Source organism: Oncorhynchus kisutch, linkage group LG27 (assembly GCF_002021735.2).
Source record: "Oncorhynchus kisutch isolate 150728-3 linkage group LG27, Okis_V2, whole genome shotgun sequence".
In the NCBI taxonomy this organism is placed as follows: domain Eukaryota; kingdom Metazoa; phylum Chordata; class Actinopteri; order Salmoniformes; family Salmonidae; genus Oncorhynchus; species Oncorhynchus kisutch.
In genome coordinates, this window is record NC_034200.2 from 1,181,442 (window position 1) to 1,198,161 (window position 16,720).

Genomic DNA, 16,720 nt, shown 5'->3' on the forward strand with positions numbered 1-16,720 from the left:
CCCTGTACTAAAGGGCAGTGCTCTATGACATGCTACATCTAACAACTTAATGATGTAGCAGCTGTGTTCATATACATTAGATGTTCCCTGTACTAAAGGGCAGTGGGCTATGACATGCTACATCTAACAATTAATTAATGATGTAGCGCTGTGTTCATATACATAGAGTTCCCCTGTACTAAAGGGCAGTGCTCTATGACATGCTACATCTAACAACATTAATGATGTAGCAGCGCTGTGTTCATATACATTAGATGTTCCCTGTACTAAAGGGCAGTGCTCTATGACATGCTACATCTAACAACATTAATGATGTAGCAGCTGTGTTCATATACATTAGATGTTCCCCTGTACTAAAGGGCAGGTCTATGACATGCTACATCTAACAACATTAATGATGTAGCAGCTGTGTTCATATACATTAGATGTTCCCCTGTACTAAAGGGCAGTGCTCTATGACATGCTACATCTAACAACATTAATGATGTAGCAGCTGTGTTCATATACATTAGATGTTCCCCTGTACTAAAGGGCAGTGCTCTATGACATGCTACATCTAACAACATTAATGATGTAGCAGCTGTGTTCATATACATTAGATGTTCCCCTGTACTAAAGGGCAGTGCTCTATGACATGCTACATCTAACAACATTAATGATGTAGCAGCTGTGTTCATATACATTAGATGTTCCCCTGTACTAAAGGGCAGTGCTCTATGACATGCTACATCTAACAACATTAATGATGTAGCAGCTGTGTTCATATACATTAGATGTTCCCCTGTACTAAAGGGCAGTGCTCTATGACATACATCTAACAAACATTAATGATGTAGCAGCTGTGTTCATATACATTAGATGTTCCCCTGTACTAAAGGGCAGTGCTCTATGACATGCTACATCTAACAACATAATGATGTAGCAGCTGTGTTCATATACATTAGATGTTCCCCTGTACTAAAGGGCAGTGCTCTATGAAATGCTACATCTAACAACATTAATGATGTAGCAGCTGTGTTCATATACATTAGATGTTCCCCTGTACTAAGGGCAGTGCTCTATGACATGCTACATCTAACAACATTAATGATGTAGCAGCTGTGTTCATATACATTAGATGTTCCCCTGTACTAAAGGGCAGTGCTCTATGACATGCTACATCTAACAACATTAATGATGTAGCAGCTGTGTTCATATACATTAGATGTGTATAAGGGCAGTGCTCTATGACATGCTACATCTAACAACATTAATGATGTAGCAGCTGTGTTCATATACATTAGATATGTTCCCCTGTACTAAAGGCAGTGCTCTATGACATGCTACATCTAACAACATTAATGATGTAGCAGCTGTGTTCATATACATTAGATGTTCCCCTGTACTAAAGGGCAGTGCTCTATGACATGCTACATCTAACAACATTAATGATGTAGCAGCTGTGTTCATATACATTAGATGTTCCCCTGTACTAAAGGGCAGTGGGCTATGACATGCTACATCTAACAACATTAATGATGTAGCAGCTGTGTTCATATACATTAGATGTTCCCCTGTACTAAAGGGCAGTGGCTATGACATGCTACATCTAACAACATTAATGATGTAGCAGCTGTGTTCATATACATTAGATGTTCCCTGTACTAAAGGGCAGTGCTCTATGACATGCTACATCTAACAACATTAATGATGTAGCAGCTGTGTTCATATACATTAGATGTTCCCCTGTACTAAAGGGCAGTGGGCTATGACATGCTACATCTAACAACATTAATGATGTAGCAGCTGTGTTCATATACATTAGATGTTCCCCTGTACTAAAGGGCAGTGGGCTATGACATGCTACATCTAACAACATTAATGATTGTAGCAGCTGTGTTTTATATACATTAGATGTTCCCCTGTCTAAAGGGCAGTGCTCATAGACATGCTACATCTAACAACATTAATTGATGTAGCAGCTGTGTTCATATACATTAGATGTTCCCCTGTACTAAGGGGCAGTGCTCTATGACATGCTACATCTAACAACATTAATGATGTAGCAGCTGTGTTCATATACATTAGATGTTCCCTGTACTAAAGGGCAGTGCTCTATGACATGCTACATCTAACAACATTAATGATGTAGCAGCTGTGTTCATATACATTAGATGTTCCCCTGTACTAAAGGGCAGTGCTATGACATGCTACATCTAACAACATTAATGATGTAGCAGCTGTGTTCATATACATTAGATGTTCCCTGTACTAAAGGGCAGTGGGCTATGACATGCTACATCTAACCAACATTAATGATGTAGCAGCTGTGTTCATATACATTAGTGTTCCCCGGTACTAAAGGGCAGTGGGCTATGACATGCTACATCTAACAACATTAATGATGTAGCAGCTGTGTTCATATACATTAGATGTTCCCCTGTACTAAGGCAGTGCTCTATGACAGCTACATCTAACAACATAATGATGTAGCAGCTGTGTTCATATACATTAGATGTTCCCCTGTACTAAAGGGCAGTGCTCTATGACATGCTACATCTAACAACATTAATGATGTAGCAGCTGTGTTCATATACATTAGATGTTCCCCTGTACTAAAGGGCAGTGCTCTATGACATGCTACATCTAACAACATAATGATGTACAGCTGTGTTCATATACATTAGATGTTCCCCTGTACTAAAGGGCAGTGGGCTATGACATGCTACATCTAACAACATTATGGATGTAGCGCTGTGTTCATATACTAGATGTTCCCCTGTACAAAGGGCAGTGGGCTATGACATGCTCATCTAACAACATAATGATGTAGCAGCTGTGTTCATATACATTAGATGTTCCCCTGTACTAAAGGGCAGTGGGCTATATGACATGCTACATCTAACAACATTAATGATGTAGCAGCTGTGTTTCACTATCAGTTAGATGTTCCCCTGTACTAAAGGGCATGGGCTATGACATGCTACATCTAACAACATAATGATGTAGCAAGCTGTGTTCATATACATTAGATGTTCCCGTGCCCTTACTAAAGTTGCGCAGTGCGCTGATGACATGCTACATCTAACAACATGTAATGATGTAGCAGCTGTGGTCATATACATTAGATGTTCCCCTGTACTAAAGGAGCAGTGGGTCTATGACATGCTACCATCTAACAACATTAATGATGTAGCCAGCAGTGTTTGCATATACATAGATGTGTCCCCTGTACTAACAGGGCAGTGCTCTATGACTGCTTACATCTAACAACATAGTGAGTGGTAGCAGCTGTGTTCATATACATTAGATGTTCCCCTGTCCTATAAAGGGCAGTGCTCTATGACATGCTACATCTAACAACATTAATGATTGTAGCACAGCTGTGTTCATATACATTAGATGTTCCTCTGTACATAAAGGGCAGTGCTCTATGACATGCTACATCTAACAACATTAATGATGTAGCAGCTGTGTTCATATACATTAGATGTTCCCCTGTACTAAAGGGCAGTGGCCTATGACATGCTACATCTAACAACATTATGATGTAGCAGCTGTGTTCATATACATTAGATGTTCCTCTGTACTAAGGGCAGTGCTTCTATGACATGCTACATCTAACAACATTAATGATGTACAGCTGTGTTCATATACATTAGAGTGTTCCCCTGTACTAAGGGGCAGTGCTCTATGACATGCTACATCTAACAACATTAAATGAATGTAGCAGCTGTGTTCATATACATTAGATGTTCCCCTGTACTAAAGGGCAGTGCTCTATGACATGCTACATCATAACAACATTAATGATGTAGCAGCTGTGTTCATATACATTAGATGTTCCTCTGTACTAAAGGGCAGTGCTCTATGACATGCTACATCTAACAACATTAATGATGTAGCAGCTGTGTTCATATACATTAGATGTTCCCCTGTACTAAAGGGCAGTGCGGCTATGACATGCTACATCTAACAACCATTATGATGTAGCAGCTGTGTTCATATACATTAGAGATGTTCCCCTGTACTAAAGGTCGGTGCTCTATGACATCTACAATTCTAACAACATTTACAAGATGTAGGCCATCTGTGTTCATATACATTAGATGTTCCCCTGTACTAAAGGGCAGTGCTCTATGAAATGCTACATCTAACAACATTAATGAATAGTAATCAGCTGTGTTCATATATCATTAGATCGGATTTCGCCCTGTACGAAAGGGCAGTTGGGGGGCTAGTGACCCAATGCTACATCTAACAAACATTAATGATGTAGCAAGCTGGTGTTCATATACATTAGATGTTCCTCCCCTGTACTAAAGGGCAGTGCTCTATGACATGCTACCGTGCTAGACAACATTAATGATGTAGCAGCTGTGTTCATATACATTAGATGTTCCCCTGTACTAAAGGGGCAGTGGCTCTATGACATGCTACATCTAACAACCATTAATGATGTAGCAGCTGTGTTCATATAACATTAGATGTTCCCCTGTACTAAGGGGCAGTGGGCTATGACATGCTACATCTAACAACATTAATGATGTAGCAGCTGTGTTCATATACATTAGATGTTCCCTGTACTAAAGGGCAGTGCTCTATGACATGCTACATCTAACAACATTAATGATGTAGCAGCTGTGTTCATATACATTAGATGTTCCCCTGTACTAAAGGGCAGTGCTCTATGACATGCTACATCTAACAACATTAATGATGTAGCAGCTGTGTTCATATACATTAGATGTTCCCTGTACTAAAGGGCAGTGCTCTATGACATGCTACATCTAACAACATTAATGATGTAGCAGCTGTGTTCATATACATTAGATGTTCCCCTGTACTAAAGGGCAGTGGCTCTATGACATGCTACATCTAACAACATAATGATGTAGCAGCTGTGTTCATATACATTAGATGTTCCCCTGTACTAAAGGGCAGTGCTCTATGACATGCTACATCTAACAACATTAATGATGTAGCAGCTGTGTTCATATACATTAGATGTTCCCCTGTACTAAAGGGCAGTGCTCTATGACATGCTACATCTAACAACATTAATGATGTAGCAGCTGTGTTCATATACATTAGATGTTCCCCTGTACTAAAGGGCAGTGCTCTATGACATGCTACATCTAACAACATTAATGATGTAGCAGCTGTGTTCATATACATTAGATGTTCCCCTGTACTAAAGGGCAGTGGCTCTATGACATGCTACATCTAACAACATTAATGATGTAGCAGCTGTGTTCATATACATTAGATGTTCCCCTGTACTAAAGGGCAGTGGGCTATGACATGCTACATCTAACAACATTAATGATGTAGCAGCTGTGTTCATATACATTAGATGTTCCCCTGTACTAAAGGGCAGTGGCTCTATGACATGCTACATCTAACAACATTAATGATGTAGCAGCTGTGTTCATATACATTAGATGTTCCCTGTACTAAAGGGCAGTGCTCTATGACATGCTACATCTAACAACATTAATGATGTAGCAGCTGTGTTCATATACATTAGATGTTCCCCTGTACTAAAGGGCAGTGCTCTATGACATGCTACATCTAACAACATTAATGATGTAGCAGCTGTGTTCATATACATTAGATGTTCCCCTGTACTAAAGGGCAGTGCTCTATGACATGCTACATCTAACAACATTAATGATGTAGCAGCTGTGTTCATATACATTAGATGTTCCCCTGTACTAAAGGGCAGTGCTCTATGACATGCTACATCTAACAACATTAATGATGTAGCAGCTGTGTTCATATACATTAGATGTTCCCCTGTACTAAAGGGCAGTGCTCTATGACATGCTACATCTAACAACATTAATGATGTAGCAGCTGTGTTCATATACATTAGATGTTCCCCTGTACTAAAGGGCAGTGGCGCTATGACATGCTACATCTAACAACATTAATGATGTAGCAGCTGTGTTCATATACATTAGATGTTCCCCTGTACTAAAGGGCAGTGCTCTATGACATGCTACATCTAACAACATTAATGATGTAGCAGCTGTGTTCATATACATTAGATGTTCCCCTGTACTAAAGGGCAGTGCTCTATGACATGCTACATCTAACAACATTAATGATGTAGCAGCTGTGTTCATATACATTAGATGTTCCCCTGTACTAAAGGGCAGTGCTCTATGACATGCTACATCTAACAACATTAATGATGTAGCAGCTGTGTTCATATACATTAGATGTTCCCCTGTACTAAAGGGCAGTGCTCTATGACATGCTACATCTAACAACATTAATGATGTAGCAGCTGTGTTCATATACATTAGATGTTCCCCTGTACTAAAGGGCAGTGCTCTATGACATGCTACATCTAACACATTAATGATGTAGCAGCTGTGTTCATATACATTAGATGTTCCCCTGTACTAAAGGGCAGTGCTCTATGACATGCTACATCTAACAACATTAATGATGTAGCAGCTGTGTTCATATACATTAGATGTTCCCCTGTACTAAAGGGCAGTGCTCTATGACATGCTACATCTAACAACATTAATGATGTAGCAGCTGTGTTCATATACATTAGATGTTCCCCTGTACTAAAGGGCAGTGCTCTATGACATGCTACATCTAACAACATTAATGATGTAGCAGCTGTGTTCATATACATTAGATGTTCCCCTGTACTAAAGGGCAGTGCTCTATGACATGCTACATCTAACAACATTAATGATGTAGCAGCTGTGTTCATATACATTAGATGTTCCCCTGTACTAAAGGGCAGTGGCTATGACATGCTACATCTAACAACATTAATGATGTAGCAGCTGTGTTCATATACATTAGATGTTCCCCTGTACTAAAGGGCAGTGCTCTATGACATGCTACATCTAACAACATTAATGATGTAGCAGCTGTGTTCATATACATTAGATGTTCCCCTGTACTAAAGGGCAGTGCTCTATGACATGCTACATCTAACAACATTAATGATGTAGCAGCTGTGTTCATATACATTAGATGTTCCCCTGTACTAAAGGGCAGTGCTCTATGACATGCTACATCTAACAACATTAATGATGTAGCAGCTGTGTTCATATACATTAGATGTTCCCCTGTACTAAAGGGCAGTGCTCTATGACATGCTACATCTAACAACATTAATGATGTAGCAGCTGTGTTCATATACATTAGATGTTCCCCTGTACTAAAGGGCAGTGGCTATGACATGCTACATCTAACAACATTAATGATGTAGCAGCTGTGTTCATATACATTAGATGTTCCCCTGTACTAAAGGGCAGTGCTCTATGACATGCTACATCTAACAACATTAATGATGTAGCAGCTGTGTTCATATACATTAGATGTTCCCCTGTACTAAAGGGCAGTGCTCTATGACATGCTACATCTAACAACATTAATGATGTAGCAGCTGTGTTCATATACATTAGATGTTCCCCTGTACTAAAGGGCAGTGCTCTATGACATGCTACATCTAACAACATTAATGATGTAGCAGCTGTGTTCATATACATTAGATGTTCCCCTGTACTAAAGGGCAGTGCTCTATGACATGCTACATCTAACAACATTAATGATGTAGCAGCTGTGTTCATATACATTAGATGTTCCCCTGTACTAAAGGGCAGTGCTCTATGACATGCTACATCTAACAACATTAATGATGTAGCAGCTGTGTTCATATACATTAGATGTTCCCCTGTACTAAAGGGCAGTGCTCTATGACATGCTACATCTAACAACATTAATGATGTAGCAGCTGTGTTCATATACATTAGATGTTCCCCTGTACTAAAGGGCAGTGCTCTATGACATGCTACATCTAACAACATTAATGATGTAGCAGCTGTGTTCATATACATTAGATGTTCCCCTGTACTAAAGGGCAGTGCTCTATGACATGCTACATCTAACAACATTAATGATGTAGCAGCTGTGTTCATATACATTAGATGTTCCCCTGTACTAAGGGCAGTGCTCTATGACATGCTACATCTAACAACATTAATGATGTAGCAGCTGTGTTCATATACATTAGATGTTCCCCTGTACTAAAGGGCAGTGCTCTATGACATGCTACATCTAACAACATTAATGATGTAGCAGCTGTGTTCATATACATTAGATGTTCCCCTGTACTAAAGGGCAGTGCTCTATGACATGCTACATCTAACAACATTAATGATGTAGCAGCTGTGTTCATATACATTAGATGTTCCCCTGTACTAAAGGGCAGTGCTCTATGACATGCTACATCTAACAACATTAATGATGTAGCAGCTGTGTTCATATACATTAGATGTTCCCCTGTACTAAAGGGCAGTGCTCTATGACATGCTACATCTAACAACATTAATGATGTAGCAGCTGTGTTCATATACATTAGATGTTCCCCTGTACTAAAGGGCAGTGCTCTATGACATGCTACATCTAACAACATTAATGATGTAGCAGCTGTGTTCATATACATTAGATGTTCCCCTGTACTAAAGGGCAGTGGCTCTATGACATGCTACATCTAACAACATTAATGATGTAGCAGCTGTGTTCATATACATTAGATGTTCCCCTGTACTAAAGGGCAGTGCGCTATGACATGCTACATCTAACAACATTAATGATGTAGCAGCTGTGTTCATATACATTAGATGTTCCCCTGTACTAAAGGGCAGTGCTCTATGACATGCTACATCTAACAACATTAATGATGTAGCAGCTGTGTTCATATACATTAGATGTTCCCCTGTACTAAAGGGCAGTGCTCTATGACATGCTACATCTAACAACATTAATGATGTAGCAGCTGTGTTCATATACATTAGATGTTCCCCTGTACTAAAGGGCAGTGCTCTATGACATGCTACATCTAACAACATTAATGATGTAGCAGCTGTGTTCATATACATTAGATGTTCCCCTGTACTAAAGGGCAGTGCTCTATGACATGCTACATCTAACAACATTAATGATGTAGCAGCTGTGTTCATATACATTAGATGTTCCCCTGTACTAAAGGGCAGTGCTCTATGACATGCTACATCTAACAACATTAATGATGTAGCAGCTGTGTTCATATACATTAGATGTTCCCCTGTACTAAAGGGCAGTGCTCTATGACATGCTACATCTAACAACATTAATGATGTAGCAGCTGTGTTCATATACATTAGATGTTCCCCTGTACTAAAGGGCAGTGCTCTATGACATGCTACATCTAACAACATTAATGATGTAGCAGCTGTGTTCATATACATTAGATGTTCCCCTGTACTAAAGGGCAGTGGCTCTATGACATGCTACATCTAACAACATTAATGATGTAGCAGCTGTGTTCATATACATTAGATGTTCCCCTGTACTAAAGGGCAGTGCTCTATGACATGCTACATCTAACAACATTAATGATGTAGCAGCTGTGTTCATATACATTAGATGTTCCCCTGTACTAAAGGGCAGTGGCTCTATGACATGCTACATCTAACAACATTAATGATGTAGCAGCTGTGTTCATATACATTAGATGTTCCCCTGTACTAAAGGGCAGTGCTCTATGACATGCTACATCTAACAACATTAATGATGTAGCAGCTGTGTTCATATACATTAGATGTTCCCCTGTACTAAAGGGCAGTGGCTCTATGACATGCTACATCTAACAACATTAATGATGTAGCAGCTGTGTTCATATACATTAGATGTTCCCCTGTACTAAAGGGCAGTGCTCTATGACATGCTACATCTAACAACATTAATGATGTAGCAGCTGTGTTCATATACATTAGATGTTCCCCTGTACTAAAGGGCAGTGCTCTATGACATGCTACATCTAACAACATTAATGATGTAGCAGCTGTGTTCATATACATTAGATGTTCCCCTGTACTAAAGGGCAGTGGCTATGACATGCTACATCTAACAACATTAATGATGTAGCAGCTGTGTTCATATACATTAGATGTTCCCCTGTACTAAAGGGCAGTGCTCTATGACATGCTACATCTAACAACATTAATGATGTAGCAGCTGTGTTCATATACATTAGATGTTCCCCTGTACTAAAGGGCAGTGCTCTATGACATGCTACATCTAACAACATTAATGATGTAGCAGCTGTGTTCATATACATTAGATGTTCCCCTGTACTAAAGGGCAGTGCTCTATGACATGCTACATCTAACAACATTAATGATGTAGCAGCTGTGTTCATATACATTAGATGTTCCCCTGTACTAAAGGGCAGTGCTCTATGACATGCTACATCTAACAACATTAATGATGTAGCAGCTGTGTTCATATACATTAGATGTTCCCCTGTACTAAAGGGCAGTGCTCTATGACATGCTACATCTAACAACATTAATGATGTAGCAGCTGTGTTCATATACATTAGATGTTCCCCTGTACTAAAGGGCAGTGCTCTATGACATGCTACATCTAACAACATTAATGATGTAGCAGCTGTGTTCATATACATTAGATGTTCCCCTGTACTAAAGGGCAGTGCGCTATGACATGCTACATCTAACAACATTAATGATGTAGCAGCTGTGTTCATATACATTAGATGTTCCCCTGTACTAAAGGGCAGTGGCTCTATGACATGCTACATCTAACAACATTAATGATGTAGCAGCTGTGTTCATATACATTAGATGTTCCCCTGTACTAAAGGGCAGTGCTCTATGACATGCTACATCTAACAACATTAATGATGTAGCAGCTGTGTTCATATACATTAGATGTTCCCCTGTACTAAAGGGCAGTGCTCTATGACATGCTACATCTAACAACATTAATGATGTAGCAGCTGTGTTCATATACATTAGATGTTCCCCTGTACTAAAGGGCAGTGCTCTATGACATGCTACATCTAACAACATTAATGATGTAGCAGCTGTGTTCATATACATTAGATGTTCCCCTGTACTAAAGGGCAGTGCTCTATGACATGCTACATCTAACAACATTAATGATGTAGCAGCTGTGTTCATATACATTAGATGTTCCCCTGTACTAAAGGGCAGTGCTCTATGACATGCTACATCTAACAACATTAATGATGTAGCAGCTGTGTTCATATACATTAGATGTTCCCCTGTACTAAAGGGCAGTGCTCTATGACATGCTACATCTAACAACATTAATGATGTAGCAGCTGTGTTCATATACATTAGATGTTCCCCTGTACTAAAGGGCAGTGCTCTATGACATGCTACATCTAACAACATTAATGATGTAGCAGCTGTGTTCATATACATTAGATGTTCCCCTGTACTAAAGGGCAGTGCTCTATGACATGCTACATCTAACAACATTAATGATGTAGCAGCTGTGTTCATATACATTAGATGTTCCCCTGTACTAAAGGGCAGTGCTCTATGACATGCTACATCTAACAACATTAATGATGTAGCAGCTGTGTTCATATACATTAGATGTTCCCCTGTACTAAAGGGCAGTGCTCTATGACATGCTACATCTAACAACATTAATGATGTAGCAGCTGTGTTCATATACATTAGATGTTCCCCTGTACTAAAGGGCAGTGGCTCTATGACATGCTACATCTAACAACATTAATGATGTAGCAGCTGTGTTCATATACATTAGATGTTCCCCTGTACTAAAGGGCAGTGCTCTATGACATGCTACATCTAACAACATTAATGATGTAGCAGCTGTGTTCATATACATTAGATGTTCCCCTGTACTAAAGGGCAGTGCTCTATGACATGCTACATCTAACAACATTAATGATGTAGCAGCTGTGTTCATATACATTAGATGTTCCCCTGTACTAAAGGGCAGTGCTCTATGACATGCTACATCTAACAACATTAATGATGTAGCAGCTGTGTTCATATACATTAGATGTTCCCCTGTACTAAAGGGCAGTGCTCTATGACATGCTACATCTAACAACATTAATGATGTAGCAGCTGTGTTCATATACATTAGATGTTCCCCTGTACTAAAGGGCAGTGCTCTATGACATGCTACATCTAACAACATTAATGATGTAGCAGCTGTGTTCATATACATTAGATGTTCCCCTGTACTAAAGGGCAGTGCTCTATGACATGCTACATCTAACAACATTAATGATGTAGCAGCTGTGTTCATATACATTAGATGTTCCCCTGTACTAAAGGGCAGTGGGCTATGACATGCTACATCTAACAACATTAATGATGTAGCAGCTGTGTTCATATACATTAGATGTTCCCCTGTACTAAAGGGCAGTGCTCTATGACATGCTACATCTAACAACATTAATGATGTAGCAGCTGTGTTCATATACATTAGATGTTCCCCTGTACTAAAGGGCAGTGGCTATGACATGCTACATCTAACAACATTAATGATGTAGCAGCTGTGTTCATATACATTAGATGTTCCCCTGTACTAAAGGGCAGTGCTCTATGACATGCTACATCTAACAACATTAATGATGTAGCAGCTGTGTTCATATACATTAGATGTTCCCCTGTACTAAAGGGCAGTGCTCTATGACATGCTACATCTAACAACATTAATGATGTAGCAGCTGTGTTCATATACATTAGATGTTCCCCTGTACTAAAGGGCAGTGCTCTATGACATGCTACATCTAACAACATTAATGATGTAGCAGCTGTGTTCATATACATTAGATGTTCCCCTGTACTAAAGGGCAGTGCTCTATGACATGCTACATCTAACAACATTAATGATGTAGCAGCTGTGTTCATATACATTAGATGTTCCCCTGTACTAAAGGGCAGTGCTCTATGACATGCTACATCTAACAACATTAATGATGTAGCAGCTGTGTTCATATACATTAGATGTTCCCCTGTACTAAAGGGCAGTGCTCTATGACATGCTACATCTAACAACATTAATGATGTAGCAGCTGTGTTCATATACATTAGATGTTCCCCTGTACTAAAGGGCAGTGCTCTATGACATGCTACATCTAACAACATTAATGATGTAGCAGCTGTGTTCATATACATTAGATGTTCCCCTGTACTAAAGGGCAGTGCTCTATGACATGCTACATCTAACAACATTAATGATGTAGCAGCTGTGTTCATATACATTAGATGTTCCCCTGTACTAAAGGGCAGTGGCTCTATGACATGCTACATCTAACAACATTAATGATGTAGCAGCTGTGTTCATATACATTAGATGTTCCCCTGTACTAAAGGGCAGTGGCTATGACATGCTACATCTAACAACATTAATGATGTAGCAGCTGTGTTCATATACATTAGATGTTCCCCTGTACTAAAGGGCAGTGCTCTATGACATGCTACATCTAACAACATTAATGATGTAGCAGCTGTGTTCATATACATTAGATGTTCCCCTGTACTAAAGGGCAGTGCTCTATGACATGCTACATCTAACAACATTAATGATGTAGCAGCTGTGTTCATATACATTAGATGTTCCCCTGTACTAAAGGGCAGTGCTCTATGACATGCTACATCTAACAACATTAATGATGTAGCAGCTGTGTTCATATACATTAGATGTTCCCCTGTACTAAAGGGCAGTGCTCTATGACATGCTACATCTAACAACATTAATGATGTAGCAGCTGTGTTCATATACATTAGATGTTCCCCTGTACTAAAGGGCAGTGCTCTATGACATGCTACATCTAACAACATTAATGATGTAGCAGCTGTGTTCATATACATTAGATGTTCCCCTGTACTAAAGGGCAGTGCTCTATGACATGCTACATCTAACAACATTAATGATGTAGCAGCTGTGTTCATATACATTAGATGTTCCCCTGTACTAAAGGGCAGTGCTCTATGACATGCTACATCTAACAACATTAATGATGTAGCAGCTGTGTTCATATACATTAGATGTTCCCCTGTACTAAAGGGCAGTGCTCTATGACATGCTACATCTAACAACATTAATGATGTAGCAGCTGTGTTCATATACATTAGATGTTCCCCTGTACTAAAGGGCAGTGGGCTATGACATGCTACATCTAACAACATTAATGATGTAGCAGCTGTGTTCATATACATTAGATGTTCCCCTGTACTAAAGGGCAGTGCTCTATGACATGCTACATCTAACAACATTAATGATGTAGCAGCTGTGTTCATATACATTAGATGTTCCCCTGTACTAAAGGGCAGTGGCTCTATGACATGCTACATCTAACAACATTAATGATGTAGCAGCTGTGTTCATATACATTAGATGTTCCCCTGTACTAAAGGGCAGTGCTCTATGACATGCTACATCTAACAACATTAATGATGTAGCAGCTGTGTTCATATACATTAGATGTTCCCCTGTACTAAAGGGCAGTGGCTCTATGACATGCTACATCTAACAACATTAATGATGTAGCAGCTGTGTTCATATACATTAGATGTTCCCCTGTACTAAAGGGCAGTGCTCTATGACATGCTACATCTAACAACATTAATGATGTAGCAGCTGTGTTCATATACATTAGATGTTCCCCTGTACTAAAGGGCAGTGCTCTATGACATGCTACATCTAACAACATTAATGATGTAGCAGCTGTGTTCATATACATTAGATGTTCCCCTGTACTAAAGGGCAGTGGCTATGACATGCTACATCTAACAACATTAATGATGTAGCAGCTGTGTTCATATACATTAGATGTTCCCCTGTACTAAAGGGCAGTGCTCTATGACATGCTACATCTAACAACATTAATGATGTAGCAGCTGTGTTCATATACATTAGATGTTCCCCTGTACTAAAGGGCAGTGCTCTATGACATGCTACATCTAACAACATTAATGATGTAGCAGCTGTGTTCATATACATTAGATGTTCCCCTGTACTAAAGGGCAGTGGCTCTATGACATGCTACATCTAACAACATTAATGATGTAGCAGCTGTGTTCATATACATTAGATGTTCCCCTGTACTAAAGGGCAGTGCTCTATGACATGCTACATCTAACAACATTAATGATGTAGCAGCTGTGTTCATATACATTAGATGTTCCCCTGTACTAAAGGGCAGTGGCTCTATGACATGCTACATCTAACAACATTAATGATGTAGCAGCTGTGTTCATATACATTAGATGTTCCCCTGTACTAAAGGGCAGTGCTCTATGACATGCTACATCTAACAACATTAATGATGTAGCAGCTGTGTTCATATACATTAGATGTTCCCCTGTACTAAAGGGCAGTGCTCTATGACATGCTACATCTAACAACATTAATGATGTAGCAGCTGTGTTCATATACATTAGATGTTCCCCTGTACTAAAGGGCAGTGCTCTATGACATGCTACATCTAACAACATTAATGATGTAGCAGCTGTGTTCATATACATTAGATGTTCCCCTGTACTAAAGGGCAGTGCTCTATGACATGCTACATCTAACAACATTAATGATGTAGCAGCTGTGTTCATATACATTAGATGTTCCCCTGTACTAAAGGGCAGTGCTCTATGACATGCTACATCTAACAACATTAATGATGTAGCAGCTGTGTTCATATACATTAGATGTTCCCCTGTACTAAAGGGCAGTGCTCTATGACATGCTACATCTAACAACATTAATGATGTAGCAGCTGTGTTCATATACATTAGATGTTCCCCTGTACTAAAGGGCAGTGCTCTATGACATGCTACATCTAACAACATTAATGATGTAGCAGCTGTGTTCATATACATTAGATGTTCCCCTGTACTAAAGGGCAGTGCTCTATGACATGCTACATCTAACAACATTAATGATGTAGCAGCTGTGTTCATATACATTAGATGTTCCCCTGTACTAAAGGGCAGTGCTCTATGACATGCTACATCTAACAACATTAATGATGTAGCAGCTGTGTTCATATACATTAGATGTTCCCCTGTACTAAAGGGCAGTGCTCTATGACATGCTACATCTAACAACATTAATGATGTAGCAGCTGTGTTCATATACATTAGATGTTCCCCTGTACTAAAGGGCAGTGCTCTATGACATGCTACATCTAACAACATTAATGATGTAGCAGCTGTGTTCATATACATTAGATGTTCCCCTGTACTAAAGGGCAGTGCTCTATGACATGCTACATCTAACAACATTAATGATGTAGCAGCTGTGTTCATATACATTAGATGTTCCCCTGTACTAAAGGGCAGTGCTCTATGACATGCTACATCTAACAACATTAATGATGTAGCAGCTGTGTTCATATACATTAGATGTTCCCCTGTACTAAAGGGCAGTGCTCTATGACATGCTACATCTAACAACATTAATGATGTAGCAGCTGTGTTCATATACATTAGATGTTCCCCTGTACTAAAGGGCAGTGCTCTATGACATGCTACATCTAACAACATTAATGATGTAGCAGCTGTGTTCATATACATTAGATGTTCCCCTGTACTAAAGGGCAGTGCTCTATGACATGCTACATCTAACAACATTAATGATGTAGCAGCTGTGTTCATATACATTAGATGTTCCCCTGTACTAAAGGGCAGTGCTCTATGACATGCTACATCTAACAACATTAATGATGTAGCAGCTGTGTTCATATACATTAGATGTTCCCCTGTACTAAAGGGCAGTGCTCTATGACATGCTACATCTAACAACATTAATGATGTAGCAGCTGTGTTCATATACATTAGATGTTCCCCTGTACTAAAGGGCAGTGCTCTATGACATGCTACATCTAACAACATTAATGATGTAGCAGCTG